The sequence below is a fragment of the Arctopsyche grandis genome, chromosome 1 (genome assembly GCF_051622035.1).
Source record: "Arctopsyche grandis isolate Sample6627 chromosome 1, ASM5162203v2, whole genome shotgun sequence".
Lineage (NCBI taxonomy): Eukaryota > Metazoa > Arthropoda > Insecta > Trichoptera > Hydropsychidae > Arctopsyche > Arctopsyche grandis.
This window is the reverse complement of record NC_135355.1, coordinates 2,684,708-2,702,800: the sequence shown is the minus strand read 5'-3', so window position 1 is coordinate 2,702,800 and position 18,093 is coordinate 2,684,708. Positions and strand designations below refer to the sequence as shown.

The 18,093-nt window shown below is 35.8% G+C and overlaps 1 protein-coding gene across 1 annotated transcript in view; it reads right to left on the bottom strand.

The window, feature by feature from the left end:
• LOC143911837 (uncharacterized) overlaps positions 1-18,093 on the bottom strand; it is a 75,199-nt gene that overhangs the window by 31,920 nt on the left and 25,186 nt on the right. The gene's annotated exons all lie outside the window — the stretch shown is intronic.

Below are 18,093 nucleotides of genomic sequence, written 5' to 3'. Positions count from 1 at the left end.
GACCGTTTCAATAAAAAGCAGAAAAATTGGCAAACTATTATAGGACCTGGAGTCACAAACCAAGGTCTGGCCAACAGCGACTAGCGGGAATCGAACCGTGATTACTCTACTCGGAAGCATAATATGCTAACCTTTAGTCCACGCTGCTGGTTAATAATTAACGTATCCAGATATAATTACATATTTGTAGAGGTATTTTTATTTATTTTTACTATCTACGAAATCATCATCCAAACGGAGCTGCCTACTTACATAAACCAGTCACAAACCAAGGTGTGACCAGCAGCATACAGAATAGAACCCGTGAAAACGTAATTAAAAGCATTACACGTCTTCACCCCGTTAGGTTTGATGGTCGCCAATTTACACTTCAAAAACATTAATTATAAAAAAAAAGTTTTTTAACCCTTTGACTGCTACAACAACGATAAATCATTGTTTTGAAATCGGCGAAGATTGCTACGACGATCGTTGTTGACGTCATTAATTGTCGTATTTCAATACTTTCTTTGAGCCACCAGCGCATCAGTGGCACGAAACATTTTTTTTTATATACGTATTTATATTTATTTTTCAATCAAGCTTTATAAATATTTATCAATTTTTTAAATAAAAGCTCTTCAATTTCGGGTTCATCATCAAAGTAAATTTCGGGTTCATTGTCAATGTCATATAAGGAGTTATTACTTGGGAATTGATTATTGTCGATAAATCCATTTTCAGAATCAGTAGAGCTGCTGATTTGTCGAGTTCCTCGGCGAGGAGCTATTATTTCGCTTTCATCACTTTCACTGTCCGATATCATTTTGCAGAGTTAAAATAAATGGCAAAAAACAATAGAAATCCGCTTTCAATTATATAGGTCACGAGACGTCACGAATTCATGCAATCAATCAAATGCAACTGAAATGCATACAAAATGTTTATGATACATGTTGAAAAATTATTTGATTATTAGAAACTTCGCATCCTTGTGTGTCTCGCTCATACGTACACAATTAAAACCAAGAAAGAAAGAGAGAAAGACCGCTACCTGTTTCGAATATATCGCATGTTGTAAGGATACATCGATATCTAAAAATAGATTATTGAAAAGAATAAAGCGTCGGAAAACAATTGTCAAAACTTATTTAGTGTATATATGTAGGTATCTCTTTCGCACGCACGCATGTAAAAGCAAGACAGAAAGAGAGAGCACGAGTCCACGACTGCTTCTTAAAAATGTATATAAAGTATTATAAAAATTACGAGTGTTCGGCGAAGTAAGTATGTAAAAAAAAATATTATATTTATTTTTTTTCAAAATAATTACAAATGTTAGCATTTTTCGCTTGGACATTGAAAAACCTCGTAGCAGCCAAAGGGTTAAAAACATACCTCTTCTATAATTTGTATATAAAATTATTATTTCAATAAAAATACCAATAATTTTATTTTACTACCGCCATCTATGTTTAAAACTAAAAACTGGATAGACGTCAGGCACTTTTCATAAATTCAAATTTCAAACGCGTCTTACACGATATTTTTGCACCATCGTAATGGCGGAGGATCCATTAACTTATATTGATGACCAAAATGAGCAATATGGCAAAGTATGAAATCGATCGGATAAGAGGCAATTTTTTTCCTGAATTGTAATCGTAAGTGAAACGTAAAGGAGGTATGTAAAAATATATTATAAATATTGATCAAAACAATATTTATTTAGCGGAAAAACTTCTAGCAGCATTTGAACGAGGGGGGGTTATCAGATCGAATCCAACCTTTCGCCTACCTGGATAGTAAATTTTATTATAAACACGCATTTATTCAACATTATGTGGGCGTGTAAAATGTATCGAACGAGAAGAAATTACAATATAATGTTGTTTTTGGATTACGAGCACGATTAAACGTTACTATGAATGTAGAACGAGTATAAATACCGAGAGGAAAATACATATGTATATTGTTTGCTTATTGTTGCAGGAGGGCAAATATAACGAATTCGAAGACCGGGTGCAGAACTTGGAGAAAGCTTGGAACAGATTGGATCTTCAGCTCCAAGGCGATACTGGAAAATTGGATCTCATACATGACAAATTGGGTGAGTTGAATTTTAAATGTGATATATTAACGCACAAAAGAGTGAATTTTATTTATGCTGAACGTGTTACGAAACGTTGCACCTTCACTAATTTTTCCCAACCTCTTTCAATGTACATAGATTTGATGTAAGCAAGTTTCACGACTGTAGTGTGTAGTCTAAAATAGACAAAAGTTTTACCTTTTTTAGCGAGAGGAGTAAGGGCGAAATCATACAGCGTGGATGTGGTTTTTTTTTTTAGATAGTTTTAAACATATAGAAAAAATATGGCGTTCATGGTACCATACCTGGTACCGTCTTTTCAAAACGAAACATTTTAGCTGTTTCGATGAAATTGTATAGTAGTGTTTATCCTTGCTTGACAGTGATATATGCCAAAACGAACCTTCGGACGGTACCAGGTATGGTACCATGAACGCCATATTTTTTCTATATGTTTAAAACTATCTAAAAAAAAACCCACGTCCCACATCCCACGCTGTGTAATTTCGCCCTATGTCTAAGCTGGATGTGAAACGAAACGCTTTGGCATTGTGAATCACAGTAGTCTGTGGGCCGGGCCGCACCGTGCAACTTTGTCCGCCGTCTCGTTGCGCGAGACGAAAAAATGAATGGAAATGTGTGCGACAAACAAGTTGACGGGTGTGGCATGTCCCATCTACCTGCACGCATTGGTCTGGTCGCCCTCAACCAAGTCGCTCGCAAGTCACACGGTGCGGCCCGCCCCTATCGGTTGTTTTGGACAACTTCCACCTGGTATATGACTGGGGATTGCAATTTACCGTCAAATTTCATAAACTGGTAAACGGTAAATGATTTATCCTACTATCGATATACCGGTATTTACCGGTAAATGAAAAAAAAAATCGTGGATTTAGATAACGTGTCGTTACTTTTACTAAAAACGTTAACCTAGATTGAATCGTAACTAATTAAAAAGAAATAATCTAATTTAATATATAATTTCGAAAGAGACTTTGTAAGTTTGTAAGTATCTTTGGTTGGAAACTAAGTAAACGAAACAAAGTTTCTGTGAAGACAATTCAATTGGTTGTATATTTTTTTCGATTCAAATAAATTTAATAAAAAAACAATTTTTTTTTAATTTTTATACCAGGAAGGCCTTATTGGTAACGCCAATGCACCTTCCTGGCCAATTACAAACATTGCAGCATTTTTTATTTATTATACAAGTCGCTGAATTACGAGACACTGAAAAACTCGCAAATTAACAAGACATATATAAATTGTACATAAATTTATCGTATATTTATCAATCTCAAATAGTGGTGACATAGTAGGTAGGAAGGATAGTTATCCAATTTTACCAGGAACTGTTTCAACAATGAAATCAGAAAAAATTGGCAAACTCTGATAGGAAACGATCGACCTGGAGTCACAAATATCCAGGTCTGACCAGCAGCACTACATATATACTCAATCAATCGAGGTCAGCTGATGGGATCGAACCCGGCGCCTCTCGACTATTAAGCTGTTTTTACATATTGCAAACACTGAGCGAAGCCGGGTAAAACAACTAGTGTCATATAAATGCATTTAAGTAAATCCATAATAATAAATAAATTTTATTTTTAGCTTATCATATTTATTTATTTTAAGTTTGGACCATTTGAAAGTTCCAATCATAATTCAAACAACCGTTTGATCGCATTTATTATACAATTAGGTTGGTCTGTGTTGCCAGTGAATTTATCAATTTGAAACAGACGTAAATTTAATACTGAAAATAAAAACTATATATATGATATATTTACTTAATTCACGATAGAATAATTGAGAGTCAACAGAAGCTGTAGTAGTAATATTTTTAATCAAATAATAATTGAGGATGTCATGTTTTTACAAAAATGAAACTTTATTAAACATCGTTTGAAAAGTTTTCTAACATACATGGTATTATAGTAGAGATACCGAGTCTTTATGTATATATAATAAATATGATTCTAAATTAAAGTGGTCTCGTGCTTAAGTCGCAGGCAAACATTTGATGTAAGTCAGTATAAACAAATCCACACTATATTATTAAAGCGATAAGATAGCAGACGGTTACTTACTAAAGTGTTGCAAAGTCTTGTAATTTAATAGCTACGATGGAAGTTTAATGGGTGTAGAATTCACAAACTGAAAGTTGGGAACGTTTTAACTTTTAAGAATGCTTTCGAGAGTTTTCCTGTCGGTAAAATATACGGCAAATTCATCACATAACTTCTGCAGTTCAAACCTCTTTTATTTTCTTTTATCATTTTAATGTTAAATTGGCGTGCGTAAGGGTTGATTATCCCTGATGATGATAACGATGACTGAATTGTAATTAAACATTTTAATATTGTTGAAGTTTTAACTTATTTAGCGAGGGAAGTCTAAGCCAGATGTAAAGGTGGTTGCGTTAATGCTTACCACCGGAGGTTCTCAAGTTCAAGCTCTGGATTAACCTCAATTGAAAATAACTTATTCCGAGTATTGTCTGTAGTGCTGCTGATCAAACTTTGATATTTGTGACTCCAAGACAATCGCTTTCTATCAAAGTTTGCAAATTTATCTGATTCCATTGTTGAAACGGTTCCTCATAAAATTAGAAAAAACCATCCTATCCACTATGTCAACCATTTTTTAATATGATTTTAAATTTATAACCGACTAGCTGAAGCCGGCATGCGTTGCAATGCCACAATAACGCGTGCAATTCCCGTTCCCGTTCTTGTTCCCGTTCCCGTTCTCGTCCCCGTACCACAGACAATTTTATATATTGTACATAGGTATAGATATATTTTTTGACGTGGGCCATCCGCTGTGTGTTTGTGGTACAGCCCTGAATGGTCAGTACATTCAAGTGCGAGGTAGGCGCGGCGCGATTATCACTAGTCACCGGAGCCTGAGGGGGCCGTGTATTGTTCAAAGGTTGTAAATGCATTGTTAAAGGTTTGCCGAACAATGGATACCACTGTGACTATCCTACCTCTAATTATCACTCTCGCGGCGTGATGCGTTGAAGGCGGGAAGGTAGCTTTACTTTCGCGTCAGTAAAATCGTAATTACGAATATTATTATTAAGAGGTTTTTTACCGTTTTATTTCACAGTGATCTTCCCGGACATGCATACAACAAATCCTGAAAGTTCCATCGTAATCGGTTCAGTGGTTTAGGTGCCTATTCGTGACACACACACACACAGACATTCAATTTTATATATGTATATATATATATATATATATATATATATATATATATATATATATATATATATATATACATAGATACATTCATATATTTACAAGTTTAATGGGATAACCCGAAACTCGTAATGACACTTTAGCCTAATGAGTCGTAATGGCGACACTTATTAGTTCAATAGGTATAAAATTCCGCTTGGCCTATGAAGTTTCAATGCACATTCGCGTATTTGTGCGTCGCTTCTTCATATAACTGCTATAAGTTGTTCCATTTACGAAGACTTAACTCCAGTCTTCTGAAAAGATGCGCAAAAATAACGATCGTCTCCGCGAAGTGGGAATGGCCAATACCAATTTCATACCATAATAGAGGGTTGACACGATGCGAATAGCTTGGACCGAGTAGCTTGGTCTTCCAAAAAGGTTCAAAAACGGTTGGATCATCTTCAAGCTATTTGGTCCAATCGTGTGATTTGTCAAGCAATAAATTGTTTCGATAAGTTATACAACCAGCTAAATGCCTTATAACCGGTTGACACGATGCGAGTAGCATGTACAAGTAACTTGGACGTCCAAAACGTTCAAAAACGGTTGGATCACCTGTTATAACGCTGCGAGTAACGTACAAACGTACATGTAAAAAAAGGCTGGCACGCTTCATATTATGGCGATTTAAGCCAAAGCATCTCTTGGAGTGAATATTTTACCCTTGTATTGACATATGAAACGTTAAATTTGAAAGTGGCGGAAATCCAATTCTGCATAACTTATTCACAAATTGTTATCACTTATTTTAATTCGACATGTCCAGAATCACGGAATAGCAGAATATATGTACGTATTACAGGCAACCAGTATTTTTAAATATTGTTAAACACAAAACATTATGTTTAAATTTTTTGCGAGATATTTCTCTAAATGAAGAGAAGTGTCCTTTTTGTCCTTTTTTTTTGTCACTTTCAAATATAACGACTCGTATATACATATATCTATAGGTTTCACAGTGATCGATATCGGTGATTCCTATATTTGAATAAATGTAAAAGAAACTTGTGGAAATAATAAGATCGTACGGATTAACAATGAAATGAAGATATGCCCATCACAGCTGGAGGCTATCTAGGCATACCGTGCCGTACGATTCAGTGTCTGCACCTTTAGGAGCTTTGTCGCTCAGGTGGTTTTTCCTATAGCATTTAGAAAATATTTTTAATTTATTTAACCCTTTGAGTGCTGACGTCTTTTCTGCTGAAAGACCGCACGCCGAAAATTTCGCCGACATTTCCAACCAGAATTATTTCGAAATCCTAATAGAAAGCGGGTATAAAAATTGAAGCTAATCGAAACAAACCCTAGATAACTACCGCAGAGGATTTTGAGTTTTGTAAAGGTGTGTTAGACTCTATAATATATCTTGCAACAATATAAAATAAACAAAAGAAGTCTATAAATTAATGTATTTTTCCAAAGCTAGTTCCATCTTTTTCATTGTTGTTAACAATTCTGCTATGGTAACAAATTCAGAAATTCCGGTGTAAACTAGTCTTTATAAACATTGACACGGATTACACGACCCATGTTCAATGCTACCTGGAAAGGCTTGGCGGATAGTATTCTTGTTTACTTTGTACAAGCTCAAAATACAACGCTTATCGGCGTTTTTCAGGCCCGATCGGCGTTGGTCAGCATTCAAAGGGTTGAGGTATTACAATTAAGGATTTATTTTTAAAAACAACTTTCATTGACTTTATTTTGTTGGTTGAAATCCTATTTTTTACGAACCTCTTTTATGTTTTGTAGTAAATTGAAGTGTTATTTTTCTTCAGTGTTATTATTTTCTTTTGAAGTAAGTTGAAGTGTTATTTTTCTTCAATACGTTAATTGAATACGACAAAAAAAGAACGCGAAATAATTACCAACCAATTTGGTGTTTTATTTTTCAACCACCAGATTATGTCTACAAAACAGAAAATGGTAATGGTCAATTATTACATGGCTTGAATTTTTTATTATAAATTAGCCATAGTGGGTATTACACGTTATCACAATGCGTCAATATGACTGACCACATATGTTAAATTTTCAGATAGTGAATATGGTTCGATTCAGGTGGATATTGAAGACTTTCGTCCGGTAGAAAGATGATCAAGTCCCTTAAGATTATATTAGAAAATAATATTTCAAATTCCAACGGACACCACTGAACATATTAAAGCGATGAAAAGTAGCGTTGCGTGCGTCGAACGTTTTCTTCCTACAGATGCTATCTCCAGATGAAATACGCAAGATGCGATTCTCTCGTTATCGATGACCCAAAAACGTAAAAGAAATATCTCGCATGACACTCGGCCTCACACAGTTGCGATCTGGGCATCGAAAGGGTTGAGCACAATAAAATAACATATCGCTGAGTTTGATTTACGAGCGGGGAGATATGTAATTCATTTGTGAGCGAGTTTACCGAGGCTTTTCTTCAAAAGGAAGCATTCCAGATTACACCAGATGCAAGTTAAATATTTTCGTTCGGTGAAGTACGTACGTAAGCACGTACATATACATGTACGTATGTATCTCTCAAAGTGCAACCACAATGCATCCTTTCAGCATTCCCTTGGACCCGGTCGAAATTCAGACTTGAACCGGCTGCGGTTTAAACCGCAACATTCTCGAAGGTTCGGAAATGACGAACGATAAAATCATCGCCGATAAATTATGATTATTTATTTATGTATATTAATGACGTGCGGTCCGACTATGCGGTGGATGCGGCGCATGATCTAAGACAGCTCTATGACAAGCGTGAGAATTTCTTTGACACGTGAAAAATTTCCAATAATTGCATAAATATTTTCAAAATGGATCCACTTATATAAGGCGCATTATAAATAATTCAATTAAATATATATCGCAAATTAAATCAATTTTTTAAATAGTTTGGCAAACATTGAACACAATCGATCAATAGGCGTAGTATAGAATTTTTTTTTAACTTCTAATTGACTAATTATCCTACAAAAATGTAGAAAATTAGAAAATAGGAAGATATTTCAAATTTACAGGAAGGCCTAACAGGTACAAACAGGCCAATTACAAACATAGATAAACAATTTTACAGAGCATCATGGAGACATCTATGGACCAATTTGAGAAACATTTTTATATATCAGCAAATTCGAGATGCTATAAACACGAATTTTTGTTATAAACATAGGAAAGGTTGTCAATTAGTTGAAACTGACAGGAAACGACCGTTTTGGGGTCACAAATCTGAGGTCTAGCCAGCAACACTTTGGCCAGGGAATGAACCCATGACCACTCAGTTAAAAGCAATACACGCTAAGCTATGTTGCTGGTTATGAATATATGAATAGTGAGTAAAGGGGAAAAGGAAGATGAAAGCGGGGTGTAAAATAGAAAGATGGAGAGTAGAATATGAAATGGGAGGAAAAGGGAAAGAGGGAGACGGGGGGGAGAAATGCAAATATTATTTTCATCTCAAAAATTCAATTTTATTTCGAAACAAAACGAAATTGTCAAGGTTTTTAAAAATAAATTAATTCAATATACCTTGTCTAATCTCAAATTGCATATTCAGCGTCTTGGAATTCGCCAATTTCTATAATAAATTATTGCAAAAATTATATCTGGACACGTTAATTATTAACCAGCAGCATGGACAAGTGGTTAGCATGTTATGCTACCGAGCAAAGTGGTCATGGTTTGATTCCCACTAGTTGCTGTTGGCCAGACCTTGGTTTGTGACTCCCATCATAGTTTGCCGATTTTTTTTTGATTTTTATTGAAACAGTTCCTGTACAATGGTACCTCCTTTCAAATCTCTATCGCAAATCTCAAGGTATTCAGCGTCTTGAGTTTCTCCGATAAAATACTGCAAAAATTTGTCCATAGATGACACTGTGGATGATTTTTGTATGAATTCGCATTGTATAACATGCTTGTATTGATTGTATTATTGTATTGTATCTGTATAAGTACACTCGTCGCTTTGGAGCGATCTGTAAAGGCGAGTGTACATGTTCGATTGTAATTTTATACATTTCTTTAATTTAAACATAGCTGTGATTAAATAACGATATTCTCAGAAAATGGAAAAGGGACGTCACTCATTATCCTCGTTTTAAATCACGGTCATTACCAAGTGAATTCAGGATGTGGTAAACCAAAAACGAAAAAAAAAAATGAAAACTCGAAAGATTGAACACGTGTTTTATTTATATTGAATCGTGATCTTCTGATTCCGTATTCGTACGAAATTTCACAACGCGAATGAATTTCGTGATACATATCGTAAAAGCACAAACGTGAACGAACAATTCGATGCCAAACACGATACAAATGTAAAGTGCACGATTGGAAAAAATTACAAACATGTCGAACGTTTCATGTTACAGTCTGGAAAACTGGAAAAGATGTGGACAGCAGCAGAGCCTTCAAAACTTTTTGAATTGTTTTAAAAGTTCATAAAAATTCAGCTCAAGTTTCAACAATACAGCACCACATCCTATCCAAGTCATCAAGCATTCGCTTTATTGCACTTGCATAAGTTCAATGAACTTTTTCAGGAACGGCAAGGTCAACACTGGCTTTCAAGAGCATGCGATTTAATAATACTTTTTGATAACTGAAATATTACATCTTTTGAAATTTTGAAAGATTGTCTGAATGAACGATATTGTGGGAAAAAATATAGCTTTTTAATGTTTATTAATATAATGGATTCACTTGAGAATTTCCGCTGCACAAAGACAAAGGAGTAAATATGCAGTGTCGTTTATTTGTTTCGAAACTGAAGGAATGCATTTCAGACACGTGAATGTTCGAGATGTTCGATAAATGGCGCTGTATTTATATATCGGAGCTTGTCGAGACAAAAATGCAAGAGCAATGTACTTTATGTGCATTGAGAGAAAAAAACTTTCGACGAGATTGATTGCACTTTAAAATATCCTATAATAGACTCTTTTCATATGAATGAAATTCGATGGAAATTAAAACTGAAGAGTCACTTTGTGAAAAAATAGTCATTTCTAACGAAACGTGTGTTATTCTATTCAGTTGAATGTTAATCAAATTTTGTTTGCACAATTTCACCCGGGCGTTTTTGTATGAGAGCCCTTCGATTCCGTGCTCCGATTATTTCTCCTATATGGTATAGTGCAGGGGTCGGCAAACTTATTAGTCAACAGAGACAAATTTCAACAGTACAACGATTGAGATTTATTTTGAGAGCCAAATTTCTTTAACTTAGATTATATACATATGTAGATAGATAGGTACACTGTTTGTTAAAATTAAAGTTTTAAGTCTTAATTAAACTAATGGAACACTGAACAAAGCTCCATATCCTACTTAATAATAATCTTATTTATTAATAAAAATTAAATTGTAAGTAAGGTATCCATAAAATTAGACCAACACTTAGTGTGAACAATGGCCTTGCATCTCCTTGGAAATTTGAAGTAAGTCTAGTTTATATGTTGTTGTTTTTAATTTTAGGCACGATTCCAGGTTCTCTGGATACGGATTATATTATAAGCACGATTCCAGGTTCTCAAAGCTGGATACGGGAAATATCGTAAGTAATATTGACGGTGTCGACGACCCCAATAAGATGACTTCTCAGTTTACTTTTGATAAGGTTCATGCTTGAAAAAGATTGTTTGCATGAATATGTAGAACCGAAAAGAGAAAGAATAGAAAACGCTAGTTTTTTCAACTGATCATAAAAAAGTCAGAAATACTATTCCAGGTATCAAAAATCATCATGTCTTCCTTCTGCAGGTCTATCAAAGAAGACCACTTGTGCTGTGAACTACATAAGTTCACATTTTTTTCTCTCCAATATTTCATTCAATAATTCAACACAAAGACGTTCAAATGTAGAATGCCATAATTGTTTGTTTTTTAAATCCGCCAATCATCAAACAATGTCGACATTTAAGGGAGAAAAATTTAATTCTGTTACTGTTGGTAATTGGATTATTAGTCACCTCACGATCGCACAAAAGACAATTTTTGCCATGAAAATCGCGAATACGGAATATTTGGCACTCGAGTTCTCGTTAGTATGATGGATTTTTCGGCTGCCAGATATTCCGTTATAGAGATTTTAGTGACTTTTGGGCGAGTGCTTTGTGACCAATAATCACCGAACCGTCACTGTTAGAGTTGTATTAAGAGGTTTTTTTTAATATAGGCGTCGCTTTGCTGTTTCTGAATTCCTGAAACCTGTAGAGAAAAGCTTCCCTCATATTTAAAGTAAATGTCAATTTCAGAATTATTTTCTTGGCGATGTTTCAGCAGGCTTGGAAAGTGAATCAAAGTTTCTCTTTCAAAATCTTGAGCAAAAAGGGATAATTTGTTTTCGAATGAAATAGCTTCTTCTAACATCGAAAAAAATGTGTTTCTTGTCCCCTGGAGTTTACGATTGAGCTGATTTAGATGAGACGTAACGTCTACCATAAAATAAAACTTTTGAATCCACTGATTATCCGTTAGTTCAGGATATTGTACATCCTTCTCAAGGAGAAATGTTTTAATTGCTGTTTATAAGGAAGCGAAATGTTATAAAACGTTTCCTCTTGATAACCAAAGTATGTACCTTGTTATGCAGCAGAAAATCTACGTACTCACTTTCTATTTCAACTAAAAATTATTTAAATTGGCGATGATTAAGAGCATTAGCTATAATGGAGTTGATAATCTTAATCAACCATTTCATAACTTCGCAAATTTCTTCTGGAATTGCTTGCGCACAAAGCCCTTCTTGATGAATGATGCAATTTGAAGCAAGCACCTCGTGATTCATTTTTCCTTTCAAAATAGCAACAAACCCTTTTATCGAGTAGAATATGATGTTTTTACATGCAATTAATTACTGCATTTCCAATATCCTCTCCAAGTGTTTGAGCTTTAAGTGGCGTGGCAATAATACTAAAAGTTCTTCTTTAGGACCTGTAGGTCACAAATCCAAGGTCATGCCAGCAACAAAGCCTGAGATAGAACCCGTGACCACACAATTGAAAGCATTACCCACTAACCATTGATCTATGCTGCTGGTTAAGATCTGGGTGGTATTTAAATCCAGATCGACCGTCTCCTGTTAGAATTCACCAATTATATTCACGAATAAAAACGGCAACCTATCTCTCTCACAAATTCGGCTAATCCGAATTTGTAGATCGTTGGAAACATACATGTGCTTGCGGTTTGTAATTATTATCTATGGTATACCTACTTTGGAAATGACACAGTACTATTATATCGACAAATTACTCCTACATTTCTTCAAATATCTAATTACCGCTATCGATCACTGTCAAACCAAGCACAAAATATCACCAAAAACACTCCAGGGGGGTGAGTTTTGACAAGAATTACGATGGCATAGATTAGGCGTGCTAGCGTTTTTTTTTGCATATGCGAAACTATAGCTAGCCAGCAGCATGAATAAGCAGCATAAGACGCTGAATAACTTGAGATTTGCGATAAAGATTTGAAAAGTGCCATTTTACAGGAACTGTTTCAATGAAAATCAGAAAAGTTGGCAAACTTTGATAGGAAACGATCGACCTGGAGTCTCAGACTAAGGTCCGGCCAACAGCTACTAGTGGGAATCGAACCGTGACCACTCTGCTCGGAAGCATAATATGCTAACCACTATTCTACGCTGCTGGTTAATAATTAACCTGTCCAGATATAATTATTTGCCAGCAGCATAGCTCGGTCGTTAAGCTTCTGCTTAGCGTCGAGAGGCGCCGGGTTCAATCCCATGAGCTGATCTCGATTGAAAAGTATTTTTCTGAGTACATCTGTAATGCTGCTGGTCAGACTTGGATATTTGAGACTCCAGGTCGATCGTTTCCAATCAGAGTTTGCACATTTTCTCTGATTTCATTGTTGAAACGGTTCCCGTTTAAAAATTGGCTAAAAAACCTTCCTACATACTATGTCACCACTATTTGATTAATGTACAATTCATAGATGTCCCGTTAATTTGCGAGTTTTTCAGTGTCTCGTAATTCAACGACATGTAATAAAAATGCTGCATTGTAATTGTAATTTGTAATTGGCCAAGAAGGCGCATTGGGGTTTACCTGTAAGACCTTCCTGGTAAATATGTAAAAAAATAAATAAACAAATAAATAAAAAAAAACACGTGCCACGTACATATCATTCTAGTCTGTCATGACACTTCAGCATATGTATATTAAAAGTAATAAAAATTTCCTCCCCTTTCCCTGAAATTCCGCAAAACTTTTAGATCGCCTCTTGTAGTATACTGAATTTGGTGGTTCTAAAATGAAAGTTGTGGATTTTGTATTTTCCATTCAGTATCCTGGAACCAATTAAAATCGGGTCTACCTCACGGGCCGGAATGTGAAATACCGGAAAACGCAAATATCGGAAGGCAAAGATCGAAAATCGAAAGATCTTAAGTCGAAAGATAAAAAAAAGGTGCATGGTTTTCCTCCCGTTTTCTGCGTGCGCAGAATACGGGAGGAAAAGCCTGTTCCTCTTGTTCATGTTGTATCCTGCTCGCGCAAATTAAGTGAATATGTACCGTTTACCATGCAACCTTTTTTTTTTGATCTTTCGACTTAAGATCTTTCGATTTTCGATCTTTGCCTTCCGATATTTGCGTTTTCCGGCATTTAACATTCCGGCCCGTCTCGGAGACCGATTAAAATCATATATGGCATTTTATAACCACTTAAAAGAAGTTGAAAACTTGTTCCGATTTTCTGAGGAAACCAATTATTTGATAGTAAAAGGTTCTGAACCCGATTTACAGCGTGCACCCGCAAAAAAAACTGTTTAAAAATGATAACCAATAAATTTAACACCCATCATAAAAGAGCTCTCAATACAATCTCAATAAAAGCTATACATCATATCGTGCAATATATATAATCCCCATTACTATAATGGACGTTCGAACGGTACCACAGTACCTCAACGGTCATGATGGACGTCGCGAGTGGCACGCAACGATCCTAGATCATTTGGTGGTTTTTCTTTATTTTTCAAAACGTAATTAGGACCCTGTCTATGTGGCGCTATCGAACAGCGAGACAATGGCCCCATAAAAACAGGTCTTCGCGGGCAGGATAATTGTGCGGTCGGGGAGGTCCCGAGGGTCCTCGAGGGGAGATCGACCTCATCACCGACACACCACTCTCCTGGGTGCTGTTTATTGCTGTCGGTGATGATCCAATGATGATATCACGAGGGACCAAACGTGCAACATTGAAAAACCTCGACGATTGTTTCGAAATATGCCCCGAGGGACGGGAGAGTGGATCGATTCTGGAGCACACCCAGACCCAAAACTTTGTGTGCCCAACACTCGACTTGGAATTGAAAATTAGAACAAGTGAATTTGAATTTGGGAGCTATTTTACAGATGTTAATTTGACATTAAATGTCGTTTTGACATATGTCAAAAAATATTATCCCGAATAAATTTACATAGCTTTAGATTAAAAATTGTACCAGTTCATTCATATAGTCAGTGGTGTAGTGTTAAATAAAAAAGTACCCGGTCGGTGTTTAATTTTTACGACCCCCCCCCCCACCCCACTTTTTTCGTTACTTAAAAAATATGTATCCTAATATTGGTAGTACAAATATTTATAAAAAATCAAATGATAATTAAGGTGAAAAGTCAATCAAAGTGGTCTGAATAAGGCTTATTATTTTTTGCAATATACATATGTAATATAATATGCAGTCATTCAAAGTGTCACAATATTTTGTATACAAAATTTTGTAGGAAATATAAGCAAAAATATTTTTTAATTGTACTCGAAAAACAATTTTTATCTCTATGTACCAGGGCAGCTACCTGGCTCAAAAATAAGTACCAGGGCGGCGACCTGGCCCGACTACACCACTGCATACAGTTCATACGTCGTCATAATTAGTCACCGGAGCCTGAGGGGGCCGTGTATTGTTCAAAGGTTGTAAATGCATTGTTAAAGGTTTGCCGAACAATGGATAGCACTGTGACTATCCTACCTCTAGTCATAATATTGTAACGTGGGAACACGAGAGAGAGTATCCGCTGTCTATGTGCATTGGGGTGTTTGAGACCCCCGAATTGAATTGAACGGGACTCAGTAAGTGGCCGCTAGAATTCTCAGAACCCGAGAGCATGAGACTCACTTAAAACCGTACGTGCTTAGACAATAGATGCATAAACGGATCGAGGAAGCTGTGGTGAGCAACTTGTCCTTTATAAGGAGGTACTTGGGCCATATCAGATTATTCTAGAGCGAGCGATGGCTACGTGTGGACCTCATGAATCATTCAATAAATGCTGTGAAGCGACTTTGGCCTTTCACTTGGATCCTCGAGTCACACCTAAGCAACAATATTAAACTTCCTAGAGTTTTGTCCAATACATCATGTCTCTTGTTCGCGGACGACGTCAAATTATTCTTTTCTGTGAAAGATGAGAGGCAAGCCTCTCCTCTTCAAGCTGGTACTAACGTTGTCTGGGAATTCAGTTATATTTTATGTAGGTCTACATAGAACTTAATATTAATAAATGTGCAATTATGAGCTATGGACGAGCACATTTGCTCTATTGTCACGGATATTCCATTGGATCCGTCTTGTAGAAGCGAGTGGAATCTATGGTCGATTTGGGTATCACTTTTGATCCTCAACTCACCTTTCACAACCACATCAAGACAGTCGCTGACGTTTCCTTTCGTTGACTTTGATTTGTCTTGAAATATGCTCTCCAACCCTTTGTCTTCTCGCTTGCATTTCAACTTGCTTGGGAGCAGCAAGCTGGAGTATAATGCGATTGTGTGGAATTCGCATAAAGCAAATTACTCTCTAATTGATTGAGAAAGTGCAAAAAGCATTTCTTCGTTTCCTATATAGGAAAGAGTATGGGTATTACCCATATCTCTACCCTACTTCTTTCCTTTTGGGCATGCTTGGGTATAATTCCCTTGAACTTCGGAGAAACTTCTCATTAATTCGTCTTTTTCTCCAGATTTTATGTGGTAATTCCTTCAACTTCCCATCGTTGCTGGAACAGTTGGGACTTATGTGCGTAGTAGATATCATCATTTGATGGTTGTACCTCCTCCTCGCACATTTCTTCATCGAATGGCTTCCATTCCAAGAGCTATCCGACTTCTCAATGAAATCGTTGCTGCTGAGCCAGAATGTGATATTTTCCATCTCTCAGCGAGCATAGGTTATTGCAGATTATATTAACCTATTTGTCTGGTAGCCTACGCTCATCATTATTTTCATAATTGAATGTGATTTATGAGTGAAATTTTGATCTTCTCTCTTCCATTTGGGCCTCGCAGAGATGTTTTGTATTTGCGGCTGGTTCTTATATTTTGGTGTTGACTATATGTGCAAAACATTCCCTACTCTGACATTTGTACTCTATCTGCTATTATTATAACGATATGTACATATTTTAATTTTTCTCATCTTTTCGTATTTTTTCGACCATTTTGGCGCATTTGGGGACTCCAGTACTGCCACAATGGTCCAAACTTAAGCTTAAATAAAACTACCTTCACGGCTGAGGGGTTCTAATCTAAGGTCTATGGAAGTTGTAAACCTCGAGCTGATCAATAAAATCATTATTGAGTGACTCAAAAGCTATCCATTGCCGGCATTAAATATCTTTTTAGTATAGGCGAAGTATATTTAAGGATTCTCTGTAAATGAGGGTGGGAAACTGGTAGGGGAGCAACTCCCCTTCAATGATAAAGGTGGAGCCTTGAGTTTCTGTGTTTTTCTGTGAGTCCATATTTGGTCGGGCTATAAAGTAGCTTTTCGCTCTTGAGAAGTTTGGGAACAAAATGCAGCGGTTTTAATTAGCAAGTTTAAAATCGGCACCAATTCGTCACTGTTGTAAAAACACCAGACGTCTGATTGAATTTCTTCGTTGAAATCGGCGTGTATTTATTTCAAGTGCAATAAGAACAGGAAAAAAGAATAAACAAACAAACGACCGTAAAACAAACTGCCGAGTGCGTTTGCTCGCTTTTGAACCTCACCGAGAAAGTAACATTATTGTTTTGTTTTTTGCCCTGCACTTATCTCGATGCAATTTTTGTGCACAATGCACATTAAGCGCGCACGAAAAGATATTTCGCTTATTTTAATTTGTGCAACGATCGTCAGATAGGATTGTCGTTCGAGGGCAGGTCATAATTAACCCCGTCAAATTCTTTACATGAAGAAAAAAAATTATATGTATTATCTTGGAATTGAATCTTAGCCTTGTGAAATTCTCGTGAAGAAAAAACAGGACAAACAAATAAATACTGAATAATGTAAAAAAATTAGGTGAAGAATACAAAAAAAAAATTCGGATGTAGCCAACCCATGACTTTATCTATGGATTTGAGGAATATGAGAAGGATAAAAAAACAAATTTCGATATTGAACCGTACAGACACATTCACACATACCGGCGGCATTATGAAATACTAATAGCTATGACAGCATTTTCGATACAAATTGAGCGCAAATGTAAGGAATCTAACACAAGACAAAAGTTCTACTTCCGGTTTTCGGATTTTGTACAAATTTTTTTTAACTTAATATCACTACAAATATTATACACATTACATATCGATAGATGAAAATAATTTAAAAGGTAAAAATCAAATAATTAAATATAATTACTACTTCCGGTTTATGAATTCTGACCAAAACCATATCAATTCTAATTCACTACATAAAGAATACAAATATAAATTTTCAGCTTGATACGTTTAGGGGTGTGGAAAAAATCGTATGGTC